Source organism: Struthio camelus, chromosome 5 (genome assembly GCF_040807025.1).
Source record: "Struthio camelus isolate bStrCam1 chromosome 5, bStrCam1.hap1, whole genome shotgun sequence".
NCBI classification, from domain to species: domain Eukaryota; kingdom Metazoa; phylum Chordata; class Aves; order Struthioniformes; family Struthionidae; genus Struthio; species Struthio camelus.
In genome coordinates, this window is record NC_090946.1 from 3,596,952 (window position 1) to 3,617,852 (window position 20,901).

The following is a 20,901-nucleotide window of genomic DNA, read 5'->3' on the forward strand; positions in this document are numbered from 1 at the left end:
GGGGAGGGCCAAGGACCGGGCCACCAGCCTGGAGACGGGACAGGGACACAGGGGAGGGCCAAGGACCCGGCCACGACCTTGGAGACGGGGCAGGGACACAGGGGAGGGCCAAGGACCGGGCCGCGACCTTGGAGAAGGGACACAGGGGAGGCCAAGGATCAGGCCACGACCTTGGAGATGGGCCAGGGACATAGGGGAGGGCCAAGGACCGGGCCACCAGCCTGGAGATTGGGCAGGGACACAGGGGAGGGCCAAGGACCGGGCCACCAGCCTGGAGATGGGGCAGGGACACAGGGGAGGGCCAAGGACTGGGCCACCAGCCTGGAGACGGGACACAGGGGAGGGCCAAGGACCGGGCCACGACCTTGGAGACGGGACAAAGGGGAGGCCAAGGACAGGGCTACGACCTTGGAGACGGGACAGGGACACAGGGGAGGGCCAAGGACCGGGCCAACAGCCTGGAGATGGGACACAGGGGAGGGCCAAGGGCCGGGCCACGACCTTGGAGACGGGGCAGGGACACAGGGGAGGGCCAAGGAACGGGCCACCAGCCTGGAGACGGGACACAGGGGAGGGCCAAGGACCGGGCCACGACCTTGGAGACGGGACAAAGGGGAGGCCAAGGACTAGGCAACGACCTTGGAGACGGGGCAGGGACACAGGGGAGGGCCAAGGACCGGGCCACGACCTTGGAGACGGGGCAGGGACACAGGGGAGGGCCAAGGACTGGGCCATGACCTTGGAGATGGGGCAGGAACACAGGGGAGGGCGAACGACCGGGCCACCAGCCTGGAGATTGGACACAGGGGAGGGCCAAGGACTGGGCCACCAGCCTGGAGACGGGGCAGGGACACAGGGGAGGGCCAAGGACCGGGCCACCAGCCTGGAGATGGGACACAGGGGAGGGCCAAGGACCGGGACACCACCTTGGAGACGGGACAAAGGGGAGGCCAAGGACTAGGCCACGACCTTGGAGACGGGGCAGGGACACAGGGGAGGGCCAAGGACCGGGCCACGACCTTGAAGACGGGGCAGGGACCCAGGGGAGGGCCAAGGACTGGGCCATGACCTTGGAGACAGGGCAGGGACACAGGGGAGGGCCAAGGACCGGGCCACGACCTTGGAGACGGGACAAAGGGGAGGCCAAGGACTGGGCCACGACCTTGGAGACGGGGCAGGGACACAGGGGAGGGCCAAGGACCGGGCCACGACCTTGGAGACGGGACACAGGGGAGGGCCAAGGACCGGGCCACAACCTTGGAGACGGGGCAGGGACACAGGGGAGGGCCAAGGACCGGGCCACCAGCCTGGAGGTTGGACACAGGGGAGGGCCAAGGACTGGGCCACCAGCCTGGAGACGGGGCAGGGACACAGGGGAGCACCAAGGACCGGGCCACCAGCCTGGAGATGGGACACAGGGGAGGGCCAACGACCGGGCCACCAGCCTGGAGATGGGGCAGGGACACAGGGGAGGGCCAAGGACCGGGCCACCAGCCTGGAGACGGGACACAGGGAAGGGCCAAGGACAGGGCTACAACCTTGGAGACAGGACACAGGGGAGGCCAAGGATCAGGCCACGACCTTGGAGACGGGGCAGGGACACAGGGGAGGGCCAAGGACCGGGCCAACAGCCTGGAGATGCGACACAGGGGAGGGCCAAGGACCGGGCCATGACCTTGGAGACGGGGCAGGGACACAGGGGAGGGCCAAGGACCGGGCCACCAGCCTGGAGATGGGACACAGGGGAGGGCCAAGGACTGGGCCACCAGCCTGGAGATGGGGCAGGGACACAGGGGAGGGCCAAGGACTGGGCCACCAGCCTGAAGATGGGACACAGGGGAGGGCCAAGGACCGGGCCACGACTTTGGAGACGGGGCAGGGACACAGGGGAGGGCCTAGGACTGGACCACCAGCCTGGAGACGGGACAGGGACACAGGGGGGGACCAAGGACCGGGCCACGATTTTGGAGACGGGGCAGGGACACAGGGGAGGGCCAAGGCCCGTGCCACGACCTTGGAGACGGGGCAGGGACACAGGGGAGGCCCAAGGAATGGCCCACGACCTTGGAGATGGGGCAGGGACACAGGGGAGGGCCAAGGACTGGGCCACCAGCCTGGAGATGGGACACAGGGGAGGGCCAAGGACCGGGCCAACAGCCTGGAGACGGGCAGGGACACAGGGGAGGGCCAAGGACCGGGCCACCAGCCTGGAGATGGGACACAGGGGAGGGCCAAGGAACGGGCCACAACCTTGGAGACGGGGCAGGGACACAGGGGAGGGCCAAGGACCGGGCCACCAGCCTGGAGATGGGACACAGGGGGAGGGCCAAGGACTGGGGTACGACCTTGGAGACGGGCAGGGACACAAGGCAGGGCCAAGGACAGGGCCACAACCTGGGAGACGGGGCAGGGACACAGGGGAGGGCCAAGGACCGGGCCACCAGCCTGGAGACAGGGCAGGGACACAGGGGAGGGCCAAGGACCGGGCCACCAGCCTGGAGATTGGGCAGGGACACAGGGGAGGGCCAAGGACTAAGCCACCAGCCTGGAGACGGGACAGGGACACAGGGGAGGCCAAGGATCAGGCCACGACCTTGGAGATGGGGCAGGGACATAGGGGAGGGCCAAGGACCGGGCCACCAGCCTGGAGACGGGACAGGGACACAGGGGAGGGCCAAGGACCGGGCCACGACCTTGGAGATGGGGCAGGGACACAGGGGAGGGCCAAGGACCGGGCCACCAGCCTGGAGATGGGACACAGGGGAGGGCCAAGGACCGGGCCACGACCTTGGAGACGGGACAAAGGGGAGGCCAAGGACTAGGCCATGACCTTGGAGACGGGGCAGGGACCCAGGGGAGGGCCAAGGACCGGGCCACCAGCCTGGAGACGGGACAAAGGGGAGGGCCAAGGACCGGGCCACCACCTTGGAGACGGGACAAAGGGGAGGCCAAGGACTAGGCCACGACCTTGGAGACGGGGCAGGGACACAGGGGAGGGCCAAGGACAGGGCCACGACCTTGAAGACGGGGCAGGGACACAGGGGAGGGCCAAGGACTGGGCCATGACCTTGGAGACAGGGCAGGGACACAGGGGAGGGCCAAGGACCGGGCCACGACCTTGGGGACGGGACAAAGGGGAGGCCAAGGACTAGGCCACGACCTTGGAGACGGGGCAGGGACACAGGGGAGGGCCAAGGACCGGGCCACGACCTTGGAGACGGGGCAGGGACACAGGGGAGGGCCAAGGACTGGGCCATGACCTTGGAGACAGGGCAGGGACACAGGGGAGGGCCAAGGACTGGGCCACCAGCCTGGAGACGGGACACAGGGGAGGGCCAAGGACCGGGCCACAACCTTGGAGACAGGGCAGGGACACAGGGGAGGGCCAAGGACCGGGCCACCAGCCTGGAGATTGGACACAGGGGAGGGCCAAGGACTGGGCCACCAGCCTGGAGATTGGACACAGGGGAGGGCCTAGGACTGGGCCACCAGCCTGGAGACGGGACAGGGACACAGCGGGGGACCAAGGACCGGGCCACGATTTTGGAGACGGGGCAGGGACACAGGGGAGGGCCAAGGCCCGTGCCACGACCTTGGAGACGGGGCAGGGACACAGGGGAGGCCCAGGGAATGGCCCACGACCTTGGAGATGGGGCAGGGACACAGGGGAGGGCCAAGGACTGGGCCACCAGCCTGGAGATGGGACACAGGGGAGGGCCAAGGACCGGGCCACCAGCCTGGAGGTGGGGCAGGGACACAGGGGAGGGCCAAGGACCGGACCACGACCTTTGAGACGGGGCAGGGACACAGGGGAGGGCCAAGGACCGGGCCACCAGCCTGGAGGTGGGGCAGGGACACAGGGGAGGGCCAAGGACCGGACCACGACCTTTGAGACGGGGCAGGGACACAGGGGAGGGCCAAGGACCGGGCCACCAGCCTGGAGATGGGACAGGGACACAGGGGAGGGCCAAGGACAGGGCCACCAGCCTTGAGATTGGGCAGGGACACAGGGGAGGGCCAAGGACTGGGCAACCAGTCTGGAGATGGGACAGGGACACAGGGGAGGGCCAAGGACTTGGCCACGACCTTGGAGACGGGACACAGGGGAGGGCCAAGTACCGGGCCACAGCATTGGAGATTGGGCAGGGACACAGGGGAGGGCCAAGGACTAGGCCACCAGCCTGGAGACGGGACAGGGACACAGGGGAGGGCCAAGGACCGGGCCACAACCTTGGAGACGGGGCAGCGACACCGGGGAGGGCCAAGGACCGGGCTGCGACCTTGGAGAAGGGACACAGGGGAGGCCAAGGATCAGGCCACGACCTTGGAGATGGGGCAGGGACATAGGGGAGGGCCAAGGACCGGGCCACCAGCCTGGAGACGGGACAGGGACACAGGGGAGGGCCAAGGACCGGGCCACGACCTTGGAGATGGGGCAGGGACACAGGGAAGGGCCAAGGACCGGGCCACCAGCCTGGAGACGGGACACAGGGGAGGGCCAAGGACCGGGCCACGACCTTGGAGACGGGACAAAGGGGAGGCCAAGGACTAGGCCATGACCTTGGAGACGGGGCAGGGACCCAGGGGAGGGCCAAGGACCGGGCCACCAGCCTGGAGACGGGACAAAGGGGAGGGCCAAGGACCGGGCCACCACCTTGGAGACGGGACAAAGGGGAGGCCAAGGACTAGGCCACGACCTTGGAGACGGGGCAGGGACACAGGGGAGGGCCAAGGACAGGGCCACGACCTTGAAGACGGGGCAGGGACACAGGGGAGGGCCAAGGACTGGGCCATGACCTTGGAGACAGGGCAGGGACACAGGGGAGGGCCAAGGACCGGGCCACGACCTTGGAGACGGGACACAGGGGAGGCCAAGGACTAGGCCACGACCTTGGAGACGGGGCAGGGACACAGGGGAGGGCCAAGGACCGGGCCACCACCTTGGAGACGGGACAGGGACACAGGGGAGGGCCAAGGACTGGGCCATGACCTTGGAGACAGGGCAGGGACACAGGGGAGGGCCAAGGACTGGGCCACCAGCCTGGAGACGGGACACAGGGGAGGGCCAAGGACCGGGCCACAACCTTGGAGACAGGGCAGGGACACAGGGGAGGGCCAAGGACCGGGCCACCAGCCTGGAGATTGGACACAGGGGAGGGCCAAGGACTGGGCCACCAGCCTGGAGATTGGACACAGGGGAGGGCCTAGGACTGGGCCACCAGCCTGGAGACGGGACAGGGACACAGCGGGGGACCAAGGACCGGGCCACGATTTTGGAGACGGGGCAGGGACACAGGGGAGGGCCAAGGCCCGTGCCACGACCTTGGAGACGGGGCAGGGACACAGGGGAGGCCCAGGGAATGGCCCACGACCTTGGAGATGGGGCAGGGACACAGGGGAGGGCCAAGGTCCACGCTACCAGCCTGCAGATGGGACACAGGGGAGGGCCAAGGACCGGGCCACCAGCCTGGAGGTGGGGCAGGGACACAGGGGAGGGCCAAGGACCGGACCACGACCTTTGAGACGGGGCAGGGACACAGGGGAGGGCCAAGGACCGGGCCACCAGCCTGGAGGTGGGGCAGGGACACAGGGGAGGGCCAAGGACCGGACCACGACCTTTGAGACGGGGCAGGGACACAGGGGAGGGCCAAGGACCGGGCCACCAGCCTGGAGATGGTACACAGGGGAGGGCCAAGGACCGGGCCACAACCTTGGAGACGGGGCAGGGACACAGGGGAGGGCCAAGGACCGGGCCACCAGCCTGGAGATGGGACACAGGGGGAGGGCCAAGGACTGGGGTACGACCTTGGAGACGGGCAGGGACACAAGGCAGGGCCAAGGACAGGGCCACAACCTGGGAGACGGGGCAGGGACACAGGGGAGGGCCAAGGACCGGGCCACCAGCCTGGAGATTGGGCAGGGACACAGGGGAGGGCCAAGGACTAGGCCACCAGCCTGGAGACGGGGCAGGGACACAGGGGAGGCCAAGGACCGGGCCACAACCCTGGAGATGGGGCAGGGACACAGGGGAGGGCCAAGGACTGGGCCACAAGTCTGGAGATGGGACAGGGACACAGGGGACAGCCAAGGACCGGGCCACAGCATTGGAGATTGGGCAAGGACACAGGGGAGGGCCAAGGACCGGGCCACAACCTTGGAGATGGGACAGGGACACAGGGGAGGGCCAAGGACCGGGCCACGACCTTGGAGAAGGGACACAGGGGAGGCCAAGGATCAGGCCACGACCTTGGAGATGGGGCAGGGACATAGGGGAGGGCCAAGGACCGGGCCACCAGCCTGGAGACGGGACAGGGACACAGGGGAGGGCCAAGGACCTGGCCACCAGTCTGGAGACGGGGCAGGGACACAGGGGAGGGCCAAGGACCGGGCCACCAGCCTGGAGACGGGACACAGGGGAGGGCCAAGGACCGGGCCACGACCTTGGAGACGGGACAAAGGGGAGGCCAAGGACTAGGCCACGACTTTGGAGACGGGGCAGGGACACAGGGGAGGGCCAAGGACCGGGCCACGACCTTGGAGACGGGGCAGGAACACAGGGGAGGGCCAAGGACTGGGCCATGACCTTGGAGACAGGGAAGGGACACAGGGGAGGGCCAAGGACCGGGCAACCACCTTAGAGATAGGGCAGAGACACAGGGTAGGGCGAACGACCGGGCCACCAGCCTGGAGATTGGACACAGGGGAGGGCCAAGGACTGGGCCACCAGCCTGGAGATGGGGCAGGGACACAGGGGAGGGCCAAGGACCGGGCCACCAGCCTGGAGATGGGACACAGGGGAGGGCCAACGACCGGGCCACCAGCCTGGAGATGGGGCAGGGACACAGGGGAGGGCCAAGGACCGGGCCAACAGCCTGGAGACGGGACACAGGGGAGGGCCAAGGACAGGGCTACGACCTTGGAGACAGGACACAGGGGAGGCCAAGGACCGGGCGACGGCCTTGGAGACGGGGCAGGGACACAGGGGAGGGCCAAGGACCGGGCCAACAGCCTGGAGACGGGACAGGGACACAGGGGAGGGCCAAGGACCCGGCCACGACCTTGGAGACGGGGCAGGGACACAGGGGAGGGCCAAGGACCGGGCCGCGACCTTGGAGAAGGGACACAGGGGAGGCCAAGGATCAGGCCACGACCTTGGAGATGGGCCAGGGACATAGGGGAGGGCCAAGGACCGGGCCACCAGCCTGGAGATGGGGCAGGGACACAGGGGAGGGCCAAGGACCGGGCCACCAGCCTGGAGATGGGGCAGGGACACAGGGGAGGGCCAAGGACTGGGCCACCAGCCTGGAGACGGGACACAGGGGTGGGCCAAGGACCGGGCCACGACCTTGGAGACGGGACAAAGGGGAGGCCAAGGACAGGGCTACGACCTTGGAGACGGGGCAGGGACACAGGGGAGGGCCAAGGACCGGGCCGCGACCTTGGAGAAGGGACACAGGGGAGGCCAAGGATCAGGCCACGACCTTGGAGATGGGGCAGGGACATAGGGGAGGGCCAAGGACCGGGCCACCAGCCTGGAGACGGGGCAGGGACACAGGGGAGGGCCAAGGGCCGGGCCACGACCTTGGAGATGGGGCAGGGACACAGGGGAGGGCCAAGGACCGGGCCACCAGCCTGGAGACGGGACACAGGGCAGGGCCAAGGACCGGGCCACGACCTTGGAGACGGGACAAAGGGGAGGCCAAGGACAGGGCTACGACCTTGGAGACGGGGCAGGGACACAGGGGAGGGCCAAGGACCGGGCCACCAGCTTGGAGATGCGACACAGGGGAGGGCCAAGGACCGGGCCACGACCTTGGAGACGGGGCAGGGACACAGGGGAGGGCCAACGACCGGGCCACCAGCCTGGAGATGGGACAGGGACACAGGGGAGGGCCTAGGACTAGGCCACCAGCCTGGAGACGGGACAAGGACACAGGGGAGGGCCAAGGACCGGGCCACGACCTTGGAGACGGGGCAGGGACATAGGGGAGGGCCAAGGACCGGGCCGCGACCTTGGAGAAGGGACACAGGGGAGGCCAAGGATCAGGCCAGGACCTTGGAGATGGGGCAGGGACATAGGGGAGGGCCAAGGACCGGGCCACCAGCCTGGAGACGGGGCAGGGACACAGGGGAGGGCCAAGGGCCGGGCCACGACCTTGGAGATGGGGCAGGGACACAGGGGAGCACCAAGGACCGGGCCACCAGCCTGGAGACGGGACACAGGGGAGGGCCAAGGACCGGGCCACGACCTTGGAGACGGGGCAGGGACACAGGGGAGGCCCAGGGAATGGCCCACGACCTTGGAGATGGGGCAGGGACACAGGGCAGGGCGAACGACCGGGCCACCAGCCTGGAGATTGGACACAGGGGAGGGCCAAGGACTGGGCCACCAGCCTGGAGACGGGGCAGGGACACAGGGGAGGGCCAAGGACCGGGCCACCAGCCTGGAGATGGGACACAGGGGAGGGCCAAGGACCGGGACACCAGCCTGGAGATGGGGCAGGGACACAGGGGAGGGCCAAGGACCGGGCCACCAGCCTGGAGACGGGACACAGGGGAGGGCCAAGGACAGGGCTACGACCTTGGAGACAGGACACAGGGGAGGCCAAGGATCAGGCCACGACCTTGCAGACGGGGCAGGGACACAGGGGAGGGCCAAGGACCGGGCTACCAGCCTGGAGATGCGACACAGGGGAGGGCCAAGGACTGGGCCACCACCTTGGAGACGGGCAGGGACACAAGGCAGGGCCAAGGACAGGGCCACAACCTGGGAGACGGGGCAGGGACACAGGGGAGGGCCAAGGACTGGGCCACCAGCCTGGAGATGGGACAGGGACACAGGGGAGGGCCAAGGACAGGGCCACCAGCCTGGAGATTGGGCAGGGACACAGGGGAGGGCCATAGACTGGGTAACCAGTCTGGAGATGGGACAGGGACACAGGGGAGAGCCAAGGACTGGGCCACGACCTTGGAGACGGGACACAGGGGAGGGCCAAGTACCGGGCCACAGCATTGGAGATTGGGCAGGGACACAGGGGAGGGCCAAGGACTAGGCCACCAGCCTGGAGACGGGACAGGGACACAGGGGAGGGCCAAGGACCGGGCCACAACCTTGGAGACGGGGCAGCGACACAGGGGAGGGCCAAGGACCGGGCCGCGACCTTTGAGAACGGACACAGGGGAGGCCAAGGATCAGGCCACGACCTTGGAGATGGGGCAGGGACATAGGGGAGGGCCAAGGACCGGGCCACCAGCCTGGAGACGGGACAGGGACACAGGGGAGGGCCAAGGACCGGGCCACGACCTTGGAGATGGGGCAGGGACACAGGGGAGGGCCAAGGACCGGGCCACCAGCCTGGAGACGGGACACAGGGGAGGGCCAAGGACCGGGCCACGACCTTGGAGACGGGACAAAGGGGAGGCCAAGGACTAGGCCATGACCTTGGAGACGGGGCAGGGACCCAGGGGAGGGCCAAGGACCGGGCCACCAGCCTGGAGACGGGACAAAGGGGAGGGCCAAGGACCGGGCCACCACCTTGGAGACGGGACAAAGGGGAGGCCAAGGACTAGGCCACGACCTTGGAGACGGGGCAGGGACACAGGGGAGGGCCAAGGACAGGGCCACGACCTTGAAGACGGGGCAGGGACCCAGGGGAGGGCCAAGGACTGGGCCATGACCTTGGAGACAGGGCAGGGACACAGGGGAGGGCCAAGGACCGGGCCACGACCTTGGAGACGGGACAAAGGGGAGGCCAAGGACTGGGCCACGACCTTGGAGACAGGGCAGGGACACAGGGGAGGGCCAAGGACCGGGCCACGACCTTGGAGACGGGACACAGGGGAGGGCCAAGGACCGGGCCACAACCTTGGAGACAGGGCAGGGACACAGGGGAGGGCCAAGGACCGGGCCACCAGCCTGGAGGTTGGACACAGGGGAGGGCCAAGGACTGGGCCACCAGCCTGGAGATGGGGCAGGGACACAGGGGAGGGCCAAGGACCGGGCCACCAGCCTGGAGATGGGACACAGGGGAGGGCCAACGACCGGGCCACCAGCCTGGAGATGGGGCAGGGACACAGGGGAGGGCCAAGGACTGGGCCACCAGCCTGGAGACGGGACACAGGGAAGGGCCAAGGACCGGGCCACGACTTTGGAGACGGGGCAGGGACACAGGGGAGGGCCTAGGACTGGACCACCAGCCTGGAGACGGGACAGGGACACAGGGGGGGATCAAGGACCGGGCCACGATTTTGGAGTCGGGGCAGGGACACAGGGGAGGGCCAAGGCCCGTGCCACGACCTTGGAGACGGGGCAGGGACACAGGGGAGGCCCAGGGAATGGCCCACGACCTTGGAGATGGGGCAGGGACACAGGGGAGGGCCAAGGACTGGGCCACCAGCCTGGAGATGGGACACAGGGGAGGGCCAAGGACCGGGCCACCAGCCTGGAGGTGGGGCAGGGACACAGGGGAGGGCCAAGGACCGGACCACGACCTTGGAGACGGGGCAGGGACACAGGGGAGGGCCAAGGACCGGGCCACCAGTCTGTAGATGGGACACAGGGGAGGGCCAAGGACCGGGCCAACAGCCTGGAGACGGGCAGGGACACAGGGGAGGGCCAAGGACCGGGCCACCAGCCTGGAGATGGGACACAGGGGAGGGCCAAGGACCGGGCCACAACCTTGGAGACGGGGCAGGGACACAGGGGAGGGCCAAGGACCGGGCCACCAGCCTGGAGATGGGACACAGGGGGAGGGCCAAGGACTGGGGTACGACCTTGGAGACGGGCAGGCACACAAGGCAGGGCCAAGGACAGGGCCACAACCTGGGAGACGGGGCAGGGACACAGGGGAGGGCCAAGGACCGGGCCACCAGCCTGGAGACAGGGCAGGGACACAGGGGAGGGCCAAGGACCGGGCCACCAGCCTAGAGATTGGGCAGGGACACAGGGGAGGGCCAAGGACTAGGCCACCAGCCTGGAGACGGGACAGGGACACAGGGGAGGGCCAAGGACCGGGCCACAACCTTGGAGACGGGGCAGCGACACAGGGGAGGGCCAAGGACCGGGCCGCGACCTTTGAGAACGGACACAGGAGAGGCCAAGGATCAGGCCACGACCTTGGAGATGGGGCAGGGACATAGGGGAGGGCCAAGGACCGGGCCACCAGCCTGTAGACGGGACAGGGACACAGGGGAGGGCCAAGGACCGGGCCACGACCTTGGAGATGGGGCAGGGACACAGGGGAGGGCCAAGGACCGGGCCACCAGCCTGGAGACGGGACACAGGGGAGGGCCAAGGACCGGGCCACGACCTTGGAGACGGGACAAAGGGGAGGCCAAGGACTAGGCCATGACCTTGGAGACGGGGCAGGGACCCAGGGGAGGGCCAAGGACCGGACCACCAGCCTGGAGACGGGACAAAGGGGAGGGCCAAGGACCGGGCCACCACCTTGGAGACGGGACAAAGGGGAGGCCAAGGACTAGGCCACGACCTTGGAGACGGGGCAGGGACACAGGGGAGGGCCAAGGACAGGGCCACGACCTTGAAGACGGGGCAGGGACCCAGGGGAGGGCCAAGGACTGGGCCATGACCTTGGAGACAGGGCAGGGACACAGGGGAGGGCCAAGGACCGGGCCACCAGCCTGGAGACGGGACACAGGGGAGGGCCAAGGACCGGGCCACAACCTCGGAGACGGGACAAAGGGGAGGCCAAGGACTGGGCCACGACCTTGGAGACGGGGCAGGGACACAGGGGAGGGCCAAGGACCGGGCCACGACCTTGGAGACGGGGCAGGGACACAGGGGAGGGCCAAGGACTGGGCCATGACCTTGGAGACAGGGCAGGGACACAGGGGAGGGCCAAGGACCGGGCCACCAGCCTGGAGACGGGACACAGGGGAGGGCCAAGGACCGGGCCACAACCTTGGAGACAGGGCAGGGACACAGGGGAGGGCCAAGGACCGGGCCACCAGCCTGGAGATTGGACACAGGGGAGGGCCAAGGACTGGGCCACCAGCCTGGAGACGGGGCAGGGACACAGGGGAGCACCAAGGACCGGGCCACCAGCCTGGAGATGGGACACAGGGGAGGGCCAACGACCGGGCCACCAGCCTGGAGATGGGGCAGGGACACAGGGGAGGGCCAAGGACCGGGCCACCAGCCTGGAGACGGGACACAGGGGAGGGCCAAGGACAGGGCTACGACCTTGGAGACAGGACACAGGGGAGGCCAAGGATCAGGCCACGACCTTGGATACGGGGCAGGGACACAGGGGAGGGCCAAGGACCGGGCCACCAGCCTGGAGATGCGACACAGGGGAGGGCCAAGGACCGGGCCACAACCTTGGAGACGGGGCAGGGACACAGGGGAGGGCCAAGGACTGGGCCACCAGCCTGGAGATGGGACACAGGGGAGGGCCAAGGACTGGGCCACCAGCCTGGAGATGGGGCAGGGACACAGGGGAGGGCCAAGGACTGGGCCACCAGCCTGAAGATGGGACACAGGGGAGGGCCAAGGACCGGGCCACGACTTTGGAGACGGAGCAGGGACACAGGGGAGGGCCAAGGACCGGGCCACCAGCCTGGAGATGGGACACAGGGGAGGGCCAAGGACTGGGCCACCAGCCTGGAGATGGGGCAGGGACACAGGGGAGGGCCAAGGACTGGGCCACCAGCCTGAAGATGGGACACAGGGGAGGGCCAAGGACCGGGCCACGACTTTGGAGACGGAGCAGGGACACAGGGGAGGGCCTAGGACTGGGCCACCAGCCTGGAGACGGGACAGGGACACAGGGGGGGACCAAGGACCGGGCCACGATTTTGGAGACGGGGCAGGGACACAGGGGAGGGCCAAGGCCCGTGCCACGGCCTTGGAGACGGGGCAGGGACACAGGGGAGGCCCAAGGAATGGCCCACGACCTTGGAGATGGGGCAGGGACACAGGGGAGGGCCAAGGACTGGGCCACCAGCCTGGAGATGGGACACAGGGGAGGGCCAAGGACCGGGCCACCAGCCTGGAGGTGGGGCAGGGACACAGGGGAGGGCCAAGGACTGGGCCACCAGCCTGGAGACGGGGCAGGGACACAGGGGAGCACCAAGGACCGGGCCACCAGCCTGGAGATGGGACACAGGGGAGGGCCAAGGACTAGGCCACCAGCCTGGAGACGGGACAGGGACACAGGGGAGGCCAAGGACCGGGCCACAACCTTGGAGATGGGGCAGGGACACAGGGGACAGCCAAGGACCGGGCCACAGCATTGGAGATTGGGCAAGGACACAGGGGAGGGCCAAGGACCGGGCCACAACCTTGGAGATGGGACAGGGACACAGGGGAGGGCCAAGGACCGGGCCACCACCTTGGAGAAGGGACACAGGGGAGGCCAAGGATCAGGCCACGACCTTGGAGATGGGGCAGGGACATAGGGGAGGGCCAAGGACCGGGCCACCAGCCTGGAGACAGGGCAGGGACACAGGGGAGGGCCAAGGACCTGGCCACCAGTCTGGAGACGGGGCAGGGACACAGGGGAGGGCCAAGGACCGGGCCACCAGCCTGGAGACGGGACACAGGGGAGGGCCAAGGACCGGGCCACGACCTTGGAGACGGGACAAAGGGGAGGCCAAGGACTAGGCCACGACCTTGGAGACGGGGCAGGGACACAGGGGAGGGCCAAGGACCGGGCCACGACCTTGGAGACGGAGGAGGGACACAGGGGAGGGCCAAGGACTGGGCCATGACCTTGGAGACAGGGAAGGGACACAGGGGAGGGCCAAGGACCGGGCCACCACCTTAGAGATAGGGCAGAGACACAGGGTAGGGCGAACGACCGGGCCACCAGCCTGGAGATTGGACACAGGGGAGGGCCAAGGACTGGGCCACCAGCCTGGAGACGGGGCAGGGACACAGGGGAGCACCAAGGACCGGGCCACCAGCCTGGAGATGGGACACAGGGGAGGGCCAACGACCGGGCCACCAGCCTGGAGATGGGGCAGGGACACAGGGGAGGGCCAAGGACCGGGCCAACAGCCTGGAGACGGGACACAGGGGAGGGCCAAGGACAGGGCTACGACCTTGGAGACAGGACACAGGGGAGGCCAAGGACCGGGCGACGGCCTTGGAGACGGGGCAGGGACACAGGGGAGGGCCAAGGACCGGGCCACCAGCCTGGAGACGGGACAGGGACACAGGGGAGGGCCAAGGACCCGGCCACGACCTTGGAGACGGGGCAGGGACACAGGGGAGGGCCAAGGACCGGGCCGCGACCTTTGAGAACGGACACAGGAGAGGCCAAGGATCTGGCCACGACCTTGGAGATGGGGCAGGGACATAGGGGAGGGCCAAGGACCGGGCCACCAGCCTGTAGACGGGACAGGGACACAGGGGAGGGCCAAGGACAGGGCCACGACCTTGGAGATGGAGCAGGGACACAGGGGAGGGCCAAGGACCGGGCCACCAGCCTGGAGACGGGACACAGGGGAGGGCCAAGGACTGGGCCACGACCTTGGAGACGGGACAAAGGGGAGGCCAAGGACTAGGCCATGACCTTGGAGACGGGGCAGGGACCCAGGGGAGGGCCAAGGACCGGGCCACCAGCCTGGAGACGGGACAAAGGGGAGGGCCAAGGACCGGGCCACCACCTTGGAGACGGGACAAAGGGGAGGCCAAGGACTAGGCCACGACCTTGGAGACGGGGCAGGGACACAGGGGAGGGCCAAGGACTGGGCCACGACCTTGAAGACGGGGCAGGGACACAGGGGAGGGCCAAGGACTGGGCCATGACCTTGGAGACAGGGCAGGGACACAGGGGAGGGCCAAGGACCGGGCCACAACCTTGGAGACGGGACAAAGGGGAGGCCAAGGACTGGGCCACGACCTTGGAGACGGGGCAGGGACACAGGGAAGGGCCAAGGACCGGGCCACGACCTTGGAGACGGGGCAGGGACACAGGGGAGGGCCAAGGACTGGGCCATGACCTTGGAGACAGGGCAGGGACACAGGGGAGGGCCAAGGACCGGGCCACCAGCCTGGAGATGGGACACAGGGGAGGGCCAAGGACCGGGCCACAACCTTGGAGACAGGGCAGGGACACAGGGGAGGGCCAAGGACTGGGCCACCAGCCTGGAGACGGGGCAGGGACACAGGGGAGCACCAAGGACCGGGCCACCAGCCTGGAGATGGGACACAGGGGAGGGCCAACGACCGGGCCACCAGCCTGGAGATGGGGCAGGGACACAGGGGAGGGCCAAGGACCGGGCCACCAGCCTGGAGACGGGACACAGGGGAGGGCCAAGGACAGGGCTACGACCTTGGAGACAGGACACAGGGGAGGCCAAGGATCAGGCCACGACCTTGGAGACGGGGCAGGGACACAGGGGAGGGCCAAGGACCGGGCTACCAGCCTGGAGATGCGACACAGGGGAGGGCCAAGGACCGGGCCACAACCTTGGAGACGGGGCAGGGACACAGGGGAGGGCCAAGGACCGGGCCACCAGCCTGGAGATGGGACACAGGGGAGGGCCAAGGACTGGGCCACCAGCCTGGAGATGGGGCAGGGACACAGGGGAGGGCCAAGGACTGGGCCACCAGCCTGAAGATGGGACACAGGGGAGGGCCAAGGACCGGGCCACCAGCCTGGAGACGGGACAGGGACACAGGGGGGGACCAAGGACCGGGCCACGATTTTGGAGACGGGGCAGGGACACAGGGGAGGGCCAAGGCCCATGCCACGGCCTTGGAGACGGGGCAGGGACACAGGGGAGGCCCAAGGAATGGCCCACGACCTTGGAGATGGGGCAGGGACACAGGGGAGGGCCAAGGACTGGGCCACCAGCCTGGAGATGGGACACAGGGGAGGGCCAAGGACTGGGCCACCAGCCTGGAGACGGGGCAGGGACACAGGGGAGGGCCAAGGACCGGGCCACCAGCCTGGAGATGGGACACAGGGGAGGGCCAAGGACTAGGCCACCAGCCTGGAGACGGGACAGGGACACAGGGGGGGACCAAGGACCGGGCCACGATTTTGGAGACGGGGCAGGGACACAGGGGAGGGCCAAGGCCCATGCCACGGCCTTGGAGACGGGGCAGGGACACAGGGGAGGCCCAAGGAATGGCCCACGACCTTGGAGATGGGGCAGGGACACAGGGGAGGGCCAAGGACTGGGCCACCAGCCTGGAGATGGGACACAGGGGAGGGACAAGGACTGGGCCACCAGCCTGGAGACGGGGCAGGGACACAGGGGAGGGCCAAGGACCGGGCCACCAGCCTGGAGATGGGACACAGGGGAGGGCCAAGGACTAGGCCACCAGCCTGGAGACGGGACAGGGACACAGGGGAGGCCAAGGACCGGGCCACAACCTTGGAGATGGGGCAGGGACACAGGGGACAGCCAAGGACCGGGCCACAGCATTGGAGATTGGGCAAGGACACAGGGGAGGGCCAAGGACCGGGCCACAACCTTGGAGATGGGACAGGGACACAGGGGAGGGCCAAGGACCGGGCCACGACCTTGGAGAAGGGACACAGGAGAGGCCAAGGATCAGGCCACGACCTTGGAGATGGGGCAGGGACATAGGGGAGGGCCAAGGACCGGGCCACCAGCCTGGAGACGGGACAGGGACACAGGGGAGGGCCAAGGACCTGGCCACCAGTCTGGAGACGGGGCAGGGACACAGGGGAGGGCCAAGGACCGGGCCACCAGCCTGGAGACGGGACACAGGGGAGGGCCAAGGACCGGGCCACGACCTTGGAGACGGGACAAAGGGGAGGCCAAGGACTAGGCCACGACCTTGGAGACGGGGCAGGGACACAGGGGAGGGCCAAGGACCGGGCCACGACCTTGGAGACGGAGCAGGGACACAGGGGAGGGCCAAGGACTGGGCCATGACCTTGGAGACAGGGAAGGGACACAGGGGAGGGCCAAGGACCGGGCCACCACCTTAGAGATAGGGCAGAGACACAGGGTAGGGCGAACGACCGGGCCACCAGCCTGGAGATTGGAAACAGGGGAGGGCCAAGGACTGGGCCACCAGCCTGGAGACGGGGCAGGGACACAGGGGAGCACCAAGGACCGGGCCACCAGCCTGGAGATGGGACACAGGGGAGGGCCAACGACCGGGCCACCAGCCTGGAGATGGGGCAGGGACACAGGGGAGGGCCAAGGACCGGGCCAACAGCCTGGAGACGGGACACAGGGGAGGGCCAAGGACAGGGCTACGACCTTGGAGACAGGACACAGGGGAGGCCAAGGACCGGGCGACGGCCTTGGAGACGGGGCAGGGACACAGGGGAGGGCCAAGGACCGGGCCACCAGCCTGGAGACGGGACAGGGACACAGGGGAGGGCCAAGGACCCGGCCACGACCTTGGAGACGGGGCAGGGACACAGGGGAGGGCCAAGGACCGGGCCGCGACCTTGGAGAAGGGACACAGGGGAGGCCAAGGATCAGGCCACGACCTTGGAGATGGGCCAGGGACATAGGGGAGGGCCAAGGACCGGGCCACCAGCCTGGAGATTGGGCAGGGACACAGGGGAGGGCCAAGGACCGGGCCACCAGCCTGGAGATGGGGCAGGGACACAGGGGAGGGCCAAGGACTGGGCCACCAGCCTGGAGACGGGACACAGGGGAGGGCCAAGGACCGGGCCACGACCTTGGAGACGGGACAAAGGGGAGGCCAAGGACAGGGCTACGACCTTGGAGACGGGACAGGGACACAGGGGAGGGCCAAGGACCGGGCCACCAGCCTGGAGATGGGACACAGGGGAGGGCCAAGGACCGGGCCACGACCTTGGAGACGGGGCAGGGACACAGGGGAGGGCCAACGACCGGGCCACCAGCCTGGAGATGGGACAGGGACACAGGGGAGGGCCTAGGACTAGGCCACCAGCCTGGAGACGGGACAAGGACACAGGGGAGGGCCAAGGACCGGGCCACGACCTTGGAGACGGGGCAGGGACATAGGGGAGGGCCAAGGACTGGGCCGCGACCTTGGAGAAGGGACACAGGGGAGGCCAAGGATCAGGCCACGACCTTGGAGATGGGGCAGGGACATAGGGGAGGGCCAAGGACCGGGCCACCAGCCTGGAGACGGGGCAGGGACACAGGGGAGGGCCAAGGGCCGGGCCACGACCTTGGAGACGGGGCAGGGACACAGGGGAGGGCCAAGGAACGGGCCACCAGCCTGGAGACGGGACACAGGGGAGGGCCAAGGACCGGGCCACGACCTTGGAGACGGGACAAAGGGGAGGCCAAGGACTAGGCAACGACCTTGGAGACGGGGCAGGGACACAGGGGAGGGCCAAGGACCGGGCCACGACCTTGGAGACGGGGCAGGGACACAGGGGAGGGCCAAGGACTGGGCCATGACCTTGGAGATGGGGCAGGAACACAGGGGAGGGCGAACGACCGGGCCACCAGCCTGGAGATTGGACACAGGGGAGGGCCAAGGACTGGGCCACCAGCCTGGAGACGGGGCAGGGACACAGGGGAGGGCCAAGGACTGGGCCACCAGCCTGGAGATGGGACACAGGGGAGGGCCAAGGACCGGGACACCACCTTGGAGACGGGACAAAGGGGAGGCCAAGGACTAGGCCACGACCTTGGAGACGGGGCAGGGACACAGGGGAGGGCCAAGGACCGGGCCACGACCTTGAAGACGGGGCAGGGACCCAGGGGAGGGCCAAGGACTGGGCCATGACCTTGGAGACAGGGCAGGGACACAGGGGAGGGCCAAGGACCGGGCCACGACCTTGGAGACGGGACAAAGGGGAGGCCAAGGACTGGGCCACGACCTTGGAGATGGGGCAGGGACACAGGGGAGGGCCAAGGACCGGGCCACGACCTTGGAGACGGGACACAGGGGAGGGCCAAGGACCGGGCCACAACCTTGGAGACAGGGCAGGGACACAGGGGAGGGCCAAGGACCGGGCCACCAGCCTGGAGGTTGGACACAGGGGAGGGCCAAGGACTGGGCCACCAGCCTGGAGACGGGGCAGGGACACAGGGGAGCACCAAGGACCGGGCCACCAGCCTGGAGATGGGACACAGGGGAGGGCCAACGACCGGGCCACCAGCCTGGAGATGGGGCAGGGACACAGGGGAGGGCCAGGGACCGGGCCACCAGCCTGGAGACGGGACACAGGGAAGGGCCAAGGACAGGGCTACAACCTTGGAGACAGGACACAGGGGAGGCCAAGGATCAGGCCACGACCTTGGAGACGGGGCAGGGACACAGGGGAGGGCCAAGGACCGGGCCAACAGCCTGGAGATGCGACACAGGGGAGGGCCAAGGACCGGGCCATGACCTTGGAGACGGGGCAGGGACACAGGGGAGGGCCAAGGACCGGGCCACCAGCCTGGAGATGGGACACAGGGGAGGGCCAAGGACTGGGCCACCAGCCTGGAGATGGGGCAGGGACACAGGGGAGGGCCAAGGACTGGGCCACCAGTCTGAAGATGGGACACAGGGGAGGGCCAAGGACCGGGCCACGACTTTGGAGACGGGGCAGGGACACAGGGGAGGGCCTAGGACTGGACCACCAGCCTGGAGACGGGACAGGGACACAGGGGGGGACCAAGGACCGGGCCACGATTTTGGAGACGGGGCAGGGACACAGGGGAGGGCCAAGGCCCGTGCCACGACCTTGGAGACGGGGCAGGGACACAGGGGAGGCCCAAGGAATGGCCCACGACCTTGGAGATGGGGCAGGGACACAGGGGAGGGCCAAGGACTGGGCCACGACCTTTGAGACGGGGCAGGGACACAGGGGAGGGCCAAGGACCGGGCCACCAGCCTGGAGATGGGACACAGGGGAGGGCCAAGGACCGGGCCAACAGCCTGGAGACGGGCAGGGACACAGGGGAGGGCCAAGGACCGGGCCACCAGCCTGGAGATGGGACACAGGGGAGGGCCAAGGAACGGGCCACAACCTTGGAGACGGGGCAGGGACACAGGGGAGGGCCAAGGACCGGGCCACCAGCCTGGAGATGGGACACAGGGGGAGGGCCAAGGACTGGGGTACGACCTTGGAGACGGGCAGGGACACAAGGCAGGGCCAAGGACAGGGCCACAACCTGGGAGACGGGGCAGGGACACAGGGGAGGGCCAAGGACCGGGCCACCAGCCTGGAGACAGGGCAGGGACACAGGGGAGGGCCAAGGGCCGGGCCACCAGCCTGGAGATTGGGCAGGGACACAGGGGAGGGCCAAGGACTAAGCCACCAGCCTGGAGACGGGACAGGGACACAGGGGAGGCCAAGGATCAGGCCACGACCTTGGAGATGGGGCAGGGACATAGGGGAGGGCCAAGGACCGGGCCACCAGCCCGGAGACGGGACAGGGACACAGGGGAGGGCCAAGGACCGGGCCACGACCTTGGAGATGGGGCAGGGACACAGGGGAGGGCCAAGGACCGGGCCACCAGCCTGGAGACGGGACACAGGGGAGGGCCAAGGACCGGGCCACGACCTTGGAGACGGGACAAAGGGGAGGCCAAGGACTAGGCCATGACCTTGGAGACGGGGCAGGGACCCAGGGGAGGGCCAAGGACCGGGCCACCAGCCTGGAGACGGGACAAAGGGGAGGGCCAAGGACCGGGCCACCACCTTGGAGACGGGACAAAGGGGAGGCCAAGGACTAGGCCACGACCTTGGAGACGGGGCAGGGACACAGGGGAGGGCCAAGGACAGGGCCACGACCTTGAAGACGGGGCAGGGACACAGGGGAGGGCCAAGGACTAGGCCATGACCTTGGAGACGGGGCAGGGACCCAGGGGAGGGCCAAGGACCGGGCCACCAGCCTGGAGACGGGACAAAGGGGAGGGCCAAGGACCGGGCCACCACCTTGGAGACGGGACAAAGGGGAGGCCAAGGACTAGGCCACGACCTTGGAGACGGGGCAGGGACACAGGGG